Here is an 11,857-nt window from a genome sequence, read left to right on the forward strand (position 1 = left end):
CAGCATCCTAATCCATTCGGGTCTCGCCTCCTCACATTACACAAACGAAGGGGAAAGGCGGGTGGGGGCTACATTAACAGCTGATGGCTGCGTGGGAGGTGGGGGGAGACACGGGGGGGAGTCGCGACGTCAGGTGTCCGACAGCGCTCAGCTGAGATTCGTTGATACAGCGCTGCAGCGGCTAGATTGTGACGTACGTACAATGACCTTTATTTGTTTATAATTTTTTTTTGATCGCATACTATTTACAACGTCTATTTTTACCAGGTATTGTGTGGTGATGAATGCAGGGTCGGTTTTTCATTGTGTGTTTATAATAGATGTCTGTTATGGAAGTTGCAGGTAAAAGGTAAAATTACGGAGTCCTTTTTGAAAAAAAATTCACACAATTAATTTTTATTTGGATTACTGTTTTAATATCGGTAAAAATGATATTCATATAGTTTAGATGAAATAAGTAAGCTTGTATAAATAAATTATACTCCTTACTTTTAATAATAGGAAGTACAAATAATTTTGCAAATAAAAATAAATAGTTACATTATATTAGATGTATTTCATAACTATTTATATTTACTTCTATCGTCTAATATAATTCTAAGTTACAAGAGCAGTCATTGACAAATCGTAGTACCTATCTCTTAAAGAGGAAATTAAAGGAATAATGAAAGTAAACGTGTTCCGGGCGTGCAGCGCTGCAGCGCTTTATTGCCACTGTATCTATGTCTCGGACGAAATCCCGACAGATATATATAGCTATTTATACCGTTTGTACATAATAATAATACAAATTACGTGTCAGTCAGCTGATCGGTGTTGTGAACCGGTTTTAGAGTTCCGTACGATAATCACATAAACCGTTCAGGAAAATAGTTTTATGGTATAGATAAGTATATTATATTATATATTTGTATGTGTATATGTACCTGTATATTTATATTTTGTGTCAATATATGTATTTAGCTATTAACCTAATGAGTGTATTAGAAGCAAAAATAATACAGGTGAGGGTAGATAGACAAAAAGTAAGGAAAATGGTCGAGCTTAGAACCAGTTACCGTAACCTATAGACGGCCTGCAACTTGAGGACTATCGCAAGCACGTTACCGATTCCACCGCCGCTGTCAACACAGTGCACCTCCAGGAGCATTTGCTACCTTACATTGCTCGCTACCTGTGTTGCTTGCCTCACTCTGGAAGACTGTTATACTACAGAAAAAGAAGGCTGAAAGGTTGAAAGGCTAATGTATCGCCAGTTCATATTCGCCACAAGGGAGTAGGTTCTCAGGGATCAGGTACCAAGAGCTAAAGTTGGCACGCTTATTAGCAGCACTGTGGAGGAATACGTAAATCACGATGATTTGGGCTGTGTCTTCGGACACTCAGTACTGGATTTTCATCCCACTGAAGGCAATTCAGCGTGACTGATGACTCGTATAGTCACTTTTACTAATTCCACGTTTTAACAATTATAGATTACATATATCAAAATAAACGTAAAATTCAACTACTATATAGCGATTTTTCTTGATAATTTTTCCTTTTAATACTTAAAATATCACAGCTTTAAGCAGATATGTAAAGAAAAGTGTAGAATTTTATACCTATTTCTAGTTGTTGCGGTATTCAAAACTAGTTCCTTGCCCGACTTTTTCGATCTCTCCGTTTCGTGAAGAACGTTCTATACATTATTCGCGTGTTAACTTAATAATTACCTTCATAGGCTTTTTAAATAAACATAAAACTTTTTGTCTACTTTTACTTCGTCTTAGAACTTATCTTTTAGTTTTTCGTCTAACGAACAATTACCATGGGATAAACAACGTTAGTATTATAAGAGTTATAAGTGTGATTATATTTAAAGTCAATTTGTTCGTAGTTGTAGTCGTTGGGCAAAATACATGAGTTTGCGCCATTTTTGGCGCAAACTTGGGGAGGCCTATGTCCAGAATTGGACTGCGATAGGCTGAAGTGAAGTGAGTGATTTGTAAATGTGTGTCTACCTACGTTACGGGCAGTGTAAAATATTAACTATTCCTGTAATATTAGGTTTTCTGACATATGCGCTTTTTTCCGACATTTGACCAACACATATATCAAATAATATACTTGTTCAATTAAGAGAGGGCACCCTGAAGATATACATACACTAGAGGACCCGGGTAAACGTTGACCTGACCGGAAAACAGCTACCAAATTTGATTGCTTACATACCGATAGCAGCGCCACCTACCGGGTCCAATTGAGATAAAAACTGCCCTATCTCCCAAGTTGGACTCAATTACATATGCTTACAAAATTTGATAAAAATTGGTTTAGTAGTTTCGGAGTATATAGATATAATTTTAGTCTACTAACACAACAGTATTTGTTTGTCTACCACTTTAGATAAATATAACGACTCTATCAAAATAGTAAACAAAGATGTTGAACAATAATATAGGTTTGAGTCGCTAGAATAAAAGAAGAGAATAAATTATGAGGAAAATGGTTCGAGCACCCTCACATTAAAATTTGTCTTATTTAATAATCTACGTGTTCTCGCTTAGGAAAATCGAAATGTACATATGAATTAGGTTATTAAATATTAAAAATACTCAAACTTTATAAGGCGATGGCACCTTTACATGTATTTACACCTGATTCCTTATTAAGCATTTAAAGGTCAAATCAGAAAGTTCTATAGATTGTAAGACAAGGCGTAGGTAGTCTTTATAACCATCGTAACAAGTAGATCTTAGGCCGTCCTATTTAATATTTATTCGACTGTTACAAAGACCACAAAGAATGGTAGTTATTTATTTAAAAACAGCACAATTAATTGCATTATCAAAATATTAGGAGAAATTAAGGTAAAATATTAGGAGACGAGAAAGTCCAAAAAAAAAAAGTTTTAGTGATTTTGATCACTAGAGAAGATTAAAAAATTAGAATCTTCAAGTTTATTGTTTAGGTTTTCAACGAAATAAACGTTTAAGCAGTGGCCCTTTATTTTTCTGGGCGTTTTTATTGGGAAATTATGTAGGTAAATGGATTGCGATTATACGTGATTATGTATTATGAGTTTATTGGATAATAGTAAACATAGGCGTAGTTAAAAAATATAAAATAGAGAATTGTCCATGTAACAGGAGCCTATTACAAAATTTCATCCCCTTTTCTTTCTATTAAAATTTTCACCGTTCTTTCGTTTTGTGTATGTAAATGCATTTAACATGCAAAACACATTTGGCTTAAAACGACTTGTGATAAATTTTTCGTTATTTTTTAATTTCCGTCCCACGTTCTTCCGAAATTATGGCATACTTATGTATCAATTTTCAAGTTTATTCAATCAATTCAAAGTTATTTTTATTAATACTGTCTGAAGAAAAAAAAGTGTTGTTTTTGTTTATTTATTTATTTATAATATAGCTGTTACTGATAAAAATGATCATTCAACGAGTTATTAGGCATTAATAGTAAGTATCTATGAAATTATGAACGATGTAAGATTTATTATTTCAGCCAGTTGCCACTGCCAGACATAGGCCTCTATATCAATGTAGAAAGATGGTACATATAAGGCGTTATTGATGTCAATTTTACAGCACTATTTTCTGAATACAATTGTTCAAAACATTTTTGAATATCATATCAAAAATTGACCGCTCCAGCGGGATTCGAACCCGCGTCTTCGACATACCGTGTCGACGCTCTAGCCAATTAAGCTATGGAACGATATACTCGCTAGAGCGAAACTTTTGATATGATGATTTTTACTTTCGGTTTAAGCGAACCGTGGCGCCGTCTATAGTGAGTTCTTTACAGAGACTCATAACTATTCAAAGTTTCATATTACAATGAAAATCTTTGACAGGAGACGACACCATGCTATTTTTAATATGTACGATTTTTATTTTTGTGTTACCCACAATTAGGAATTCTAAACATTTTTGAATATCATATCAAAAATTGACCGCTCCAGCGGGATTCGAACCCGCGTCTTCGACATACCGTGTCGACGCTCTAGCCAATTAAGCTATGGAACGATATACTCGCTAGAGCGAAACTTTTGATATGATGATTTTTACTTTCGGTTTAAGCGAACCGTGGCGCCGTCTATAGTGAGTTCTTTACAGAGACTCGTAACTATTCAAAGTTTCATATTACAATGAAAATCTTTGACAGGAGACGACACCATGCTATTTTTAATATGTACGATTTTTATTTTTGTGTTACCCACAATTAGGAATTCTAAACATTTTTGAATATCATATCAAAAATTGACCGCTCCAGCGGGATTCGAACCCGCGTCTTCGACATACCGTGTCGACGCTCTAGCCAATTAAGCTATGGAACGATATACTCGCTAGAGCGAAACTTTTGATATGATGATTTTTTTACTTTCGGTTTAAGCGAACCGTGGCGCCGTCTATAGTGAGTTCTTTACAGAGACTCGTAACTATTCAAAGTTTCATATTACAATGAAAATCTTTGACAGGAGACGACACCATGCTATTTTTAATATGTACGATTTTTATTTTTGTGTTACCCACAATTAGGAATTCTAAACATTTTTGAATATCTTAACAAAAATTGACCGCTCCAGCGGGATTCGAACCCGCGTCTTCGACATACCGTGTCGACGCTCTAGCCAATTAAGCTATGGAACGATATACTCGCTAGAGCGAAACTTTTGATATGATGATTTTTACTTTCGGTTTAAGCGAACCGTGGCGCCGTCTATAGTGAGTTCTTTACAGAGACTCGTAACTATTCAAAGTTTCATATTACAATGAAAATCTTTGACAGGAGACGACACCATGCTATTTTTAATATGTACGATTTTTATTTTTGTGTTACCCACAATTAGGAATTCTAAACATTTTTGAATATCATATCAAAAATTGACCGCTCCAGCGGGATTCGAACCCGCGTCTTCGACATACCGTGTCGACGCTCTAGCCAATTAAGCTATGGAACGATATACTCGCTAGAGCGAAACTTTTGATATGATGATTTTTACTTTCGGTTTAAGCGAACCGTGGCGCCGTCTATAGTGAGTTCTTTACAGAGACTCGTAACTATTCAAAGTTTCATATTACAATGAAAATCTTTGACAGGAGACGACACCATGCTATTTTTAATATGTACGATTTTTATTTTTGTGTTACCCACAATTAGGAATTCTAAACATTTTTGAATATCATATCAAAAATTGACCGCTCCAGCGGGATTCGAACCCGCGTCTTCGACATACCGTGTCGACGCTCTAGCCAATTAAGCTATGGAACGATATACTCGCTAGAGCGAAACTTTTGATATGATGATTTTTACTTTCGGTTTAAGCGAACCGTGGCGCCGTCTATAGTGAGTTCTTTACAGAGACTCGTAACTATTCAAAGTTTCATATTACAATGAAAATCTTTGACAGGAGACGACACCATGCTATTTTTAATATGTACGATTTTTATTTTTGTGTTACCCACAATTAGGAATTCTAAACATTTTTGAATATCATATCAAAAATTGACCGCTCCAGCGGGATTCGAACCCGCGTCTTCGACATACCGTGTCGACGCTCTAGCCAATTAAGCTATGGAACGATATACTCGCTAGAGCGAAACTTTTGATATGATGATTTTTACTTTCGGTTTAAGCGAACCGTGGCGCCGTCTATAGTGAGTTCTTTACAGAGACTCGTAACTATTCAAAGTTTCATATTACAATGAAAATCTTTGACAGGAGACGACACCATGCTATTTTTAATATGTACGATTTTTATTTTTGTGTTACCCACAATTAGGAATTCTAAACATTTTTGAATATCATATCAAAAATTGACCGCTCCAGCGGGATTCGAACCCGCGTCTTCGACATACCGTGTCGACGCTCTAGCCAATTAAGCTATGGAACGATATACTCGCTAGAGCGAAACTTTTGATATGATGATTTTTACTTTCGGTTTAAGCGAACCGTGGCGTTCGCTCTAGCGAGTATATCGTTCCATAGCTTAATTGGCTAGAGCGTCGACACGGTATGTCGAAGACGCGGGTTCGAATCCCGCTGGAGCGGTCAATTTTTGATATGATATTCAAAAATGTTTAGAATTCCTAATTGTGGGTAACACAAAAATAAAAATCGTACATATTAAAAATAGCATGGTGTCGTCTCCTGTCAAAGATTTTCATTGTAATATGAAACTTTGAATAGTTACGAGTCTCTGTAAAGAACTCACTATAGACGGCGCCACGGTTCGCTTAAACCGAAAGTAAAAATCATCATATCAAAAGTTTCGCTCTAGCGAGTATATCGTTCCATAGCTTAATTGGCTAGAGCGTCGACACGGTATGTCGAAGACGCGGGTTCGAATCCCGCTGGAGCGGTCAATTTTTGATATGATATTCAAAAATGTTTAGAATTCCTAATTGTGGGTAACACAAAAATAAAAATCGTACATATTACAATTGTTCATTTGTATTTAGGCTTAAAAGGTACTTTATTCGTATTTGTTATCAATAAATGTATATGTATATTATAACAATGGTTTTTGATTTTTTTTTTAATTTTATTTAAAACAGTTTGTGTAATAGTTTCTAGTTTTTACTTTCGTGGTAGAATACTGCTTATATATCCATGAATACATTGTACAAGTGAATAATATGTATTCAATTTTTGCAAATTAGCATGGAATGCATCTTATGTAGGTACTTTATATTTACCAGAATGTTACTATTACGACCGTGCCCTTATTAACATAGCAATTGCAAGAATTACTCGAAATACATTTACATAGGAATGTGGTCAAAATCTGCGCTTATAGTGGAAGCAATTTTAATTTTAATTGGTATAATAATGATAAAAAAATTCGTAAGTCGCTTATGTAGTTATTTGTAATTTGGTCAACTCAAAAACTGTGTATTTGTTGGTGTGTTAAATTCATAAAGTTTATTTAACAAAAACATTAAATCAAAATCAGAATAGCTTTATTTAAATAGGCTTCAAAAGCACCTTCGAATAGTTATCATACAAACTAAAATTTTAATTATTGTTAAAAGTGAAGCTACCATCACTGATTCAGAATGCAGATCCAGCAGAGAAGAGCTGGCAAAAACTCCGCAGTTACAATAAAAATAAAAATAAAAACTGTGTTTTAATACAAAATTGATTATATCTCGGATGAAATATCAGCAAAAATAAAATAAGGAAAATCAGTTTTGGAGTTGACACGGCTGGATTTGGATTTACAGCCCCGGGGCTATCTTAAGGGAGGGTCTCCCATAATTGAGCAGATAATTAACATAAAATTTGGGATTCAAGATTTAATCCAATAAATTGAAGACTGAAATAAATATGTATATATTATCAATCACGAATCAGCTTATAACATCCCACTTCTGGCCATAGGCCAAGCTGCTCCACTACGGCTGCTCCTCTCCGAGCCACTGTGGGTAGATGCCAAAGAGCAGACACCCAGAACGGAAAAAAATATTTTTTGTTTTTTTAATAATTAAATTTATTATAACTTCTTTTTATTTAAATACATCACTTAATTGTTTTCGTTCTTAGAGAATACGTCATTCATTAAAATCAAAATGATATCTGTATAAAAGCTTATGCAGACATAAGTTAGAACTTTGTATAACATTGTTTCATTGAGTTAGTGTATAGCATAAGCCCTGCTCAAAATCTGAAGCAGCCCGTCTGGGGAAGTTCCTCAACCTTACAGAAGAATACTTCTTAATAAGACTGCTATTAAGCAGTGTTGTGTTCCTGTGGTGAGTAAGGTGGCCCAAGTTCCTGGCAAGGCGCTTGTAGTGCTTCTGATATTCTATCTGGCTACAGTAATCGCTTCCAATCATGTGGATCGTTCGTTTGTTTGCCGTTTTTGTTCGTTGTGATTGTAGTTGTTTAAAAAAAACTATGTTCATTTCAAGTAATCGTTTATTTTATTAAAACTTTTATTATTAAAACTACTCTCTCTTATAATCGAATTCTTTCTGTTTATAATATCTGCAAAGTTATACTTCAGTTATTTTGTAATACATATGTATCTATATCTTAATTTTCTTTGGTTTTTAGGTTGAACCTTATTTGGTCGGTTATTCCGAAAGAGTACGGAGACTTATTTTCATGCAAAAATATTATTTGAATTTCCGACAATTTTTGAATATTCGATGGATTTTTCAAATGTTTTTTTTTGTATCAACCTAGTCCTGAAAAATTCAAACTCGATATTTAATATACTAGCTGTGCCCGCAACTTCGTCCGCGTAGAATTAAAAAATTACTAAAAGAGACACTCCAATTTTATTTATTTTTATAGATGTATAGATAACCCAAATGAGCTGTTCTCTTTAAAACATGTGGTAAATTATTTATATAGGACGGGTCGGCTCAGTGGTGACAGTAAAACTGTTGAGCTAGCGATCGCGAGTTTAATCATCACTTGTGACAAATATTTGCATAGATCATGACTGTGTGTTTCCAGACTCGCGACAAAAGATTCTAATTCTGTTTATTCAACACAAAGCACAAAAAGCTCTATATAAATTATCGCACAACCATTGAGTAATTTTGTTTTATTGCACTGTAGGCGTTAATTTATCATAGGCGTATATTTATTAGTACTTATAATTATATATTACTAATGCAAGATCAATCGAAGTGATAACGATTCTAACAATACTTATTTCCTCGATATTCCGATTAACATGAATCAGATTCAAATCGGTCAGTTCGCCGAATTAATGGTGTTCCTGTGATTGGGCTATGATTCATTCGTAGTAGAAAAGGTCGGGGTGGGTGGAATTTTTCACCTGAGTATGGCGTTACGTCTAACCAAGACTTTAATTCTAAATAAACTAAAAAGTTGTAGTAATAGTAAGATGAGAGAGATATTATGGAATTGATCGAAATAAGTTTTACTTTTTAAAATAGGTCACATTAATATATTTTTTAAACAAATAACATCATAAATATGCTTATTTAAAGTGTATTATTTAAAGCGTATAAGATTCTTCTAAAATATTTTGTTAGTATGAAAATCAAATGTATAAAAATGAAAATAAGGGAAAATATTATATTAAAAATAATATACTTTATACGTGAAGGTATGTAAAAGAAAAACATAATTATTTGTAACATAGGTAACTAAAATGTATATCGAACTTTTTAGACAAATTGTCATGTGTAAAAAAGAATAAATAAAAACATTTCGAAATTTAAATAACGTAACATTCTAAGTTAACAGTGAATCTACTCCGGAATTAGATAATTCCGGAGTAGATGTCCTTCAGTTATTCATTAGCTAGTCTGGGATAATGTTGACCCAGACGATGCTATTTGAGACTTGGTTTAAACTTGCATAATAAATTCTACAAAGCTATATATTTTTAAATAGTCTTAACGGGTTATGTATTATAGATTTTTTTTGATAAGACTGTCATGATCTCTATAAATGACTGAATGAATATAGTAAATCTGTTAAATAAATAGGTATAGTGTTTTTTTTAAATTTTCTTATAGGTGGCTTCCTTTTAAAGCTATTTAAAATGCTTGTTAAAATTGAAATAAAATAACTTTTACTACACAATACAGTACCAATCTAAAATATGCGTTAAATTTAATTAAAGTTTATTGTATACAGCACAGTCATAGTAATAAAGATAACATTTAAATCGGGACTTACTATAATGGCGAATATTTCTCTCCCATTAAAATCTCTGTGCGCCATTTTTCCAATCCCAAACCGCCAATCGATATCGTGTTCCGAATTTAAACTGTATGTCCCCGCCATTTTTGTCGGATCTAATGAACTATTAAACTGCAATTTGCCTGCGCGGCGGCAGCTAGATGGCGTTGTGCGCACGTATTGATCGGAGAGTGGGGGCCAACTTCTCAAGTTCTGCCAAGTCACGGAACGTATTGCCTGCTATTGTGGCAAAAAATGACGGGGGTCGAAGTGGGCTGCGGGCCCGGCTTTTGAGTTGGTCTCCCGTCCAACTTTTAGTGCTGCATCAACGATTACTGCGTGTATTAAATTTTTATTTAGGCTCCGCGATCGTATCGTCTGATTAAACGGGAGATCGATAAATGTATGAGAAGTAATGATTATTTAATTATTCCAGTAACTTTTTAGGACTACACTGATTTCACTTTGAGTAAACATTTACCATTTTTTCATTTTGTCATGCATCATTTAGCATAATCAAATAACTCATTCCTACTAATTACATCTTTCCAGTAAAGTGGATAAGACTATTTGTTATTTATCGTTAATATATTTATATTTGTAGTGTCGTAATTTATTATAAAATACATTTTTTTCTTTTTTTAAACGATATATTTTTATATATGTTTCTTATGTAACATAATACGCTATTAATAAAAGTATAAATGGATTAATTAATTACTGTAATCTTCTTGACAAGTAGCGCCATCTTGTGACGACCTTATAAATAGGGTTAAATTGTACACCATGCAAATGCCGTTTATATAATTATAGTTTTTTATTCACCATTTTTTTGCAAATTGTTGAAAGTTAATTTGCAAATTTTATCTCAAAGTTAATAAATCGTATAATTCAATTGAATACGATTTTTTAACTGTATAAAATTGTAAACTACTTAATGACGTGCTTTTGGAAGAATTTTAAATATATATTTTTTGTATTCTTTATAAACAGACCCGTGCTCTATAGGCCACATGCAGAAATTCATATCATAATTAAATGTGCCCTCTAGTACACTTGCCAAGTTAAGGGTTAATGAAATAAATTTAGTCTCCACTTAAGGACTATAGTGTTATTTATTGCTTAGCAGTATTACTAACAATATTTATTGATTAGTTACATTGATTTAGATGACACAAAAGGTACCATTGAGTCGCGCGTTTCATCATTTACTTTTTATACACTGGAAATGTAAATGAAAACATTTACAAAAATATTTTCAAAAAACAAAAAACAAGAAACATAGGCACGGTCTCGATTTATGTTGTGTTTGATGGTTTTATCAAAATTTAACTATCTCGAGGCTCAGAGTCCTCTAAAATGGAATTGTGAGATAAAACTGCTAACGCTAAATTTTAAGAATGATATTTTATTTCAAACCTTAAGTTAGTATTATTGCTACGTCATAACATTAATGGTTAATCTGCCATTCATAATGGTTTATAGTTTTAGTTTCTGTACTTGTCCAAGTAGTCGACATTATTACTGCACTGATCATATACAGTAGCAGACTACTAGGCTGTAAATAGTTTATGGCCTAACATTAACTCCAAATTGGTAAAGTATGAAATTGGTGCGTTCAAGCAAACTGTAATAGTATTATACTACATATAGCTAAATTTGGTTGCTATATACATTTGGCTATAATCACCTAAAAGCTTTACTCTTAATAGGTGCGGGAGGAATCTATTGAAAGGGCGGCCGGGGGTAGGTAATGGGCTATTCGGCAGCTGAAGCAAATTCATGTAATTATAAGTATCATCAGACATTCGCTAGATGTCGCTACGTGTGGTTTTACAACTTTACAATTAATTTTAATTTTATTATAAAACAGTGAAAACTTTATTTTTAAATGTATAATTACATTGTCCGTTAAATATTATTGCAATATTTCTTATATATAAGTATCTGTAATAATTATATAAAGAGTAAACAATTGCTTTCTTTGTAATTATTTGATAAACTCTAAAAGCAAAAAATCTATTTAAAAATCCCTTCCAGTAAAAAAGATTTTTATGAAATACAGAAGGGACATAGGCTATACAAGTTATGGCCGATAGTAGCTTAACTATGGCTGGTCAAATTAATGTCATTTTTGTTGAAATTTAAAGCGACATTTACTTACACATTATTGGACTTAATA

Source organism: Melitaea cinxia, chromosome 17 (assembly GCF_905220565.1).
Source record: "Melitaea cinxia chromosome 17, ilMelCinx1.1, whole genome shotgun sequence".
NCBI classification, from domain to species: domain Eukaryota; kingdom Metazoa; phylum Arthropoda; class Insecta; order Lepidoptera; family Nymphalidae; genus Melitaea; species Melitaea cinxia.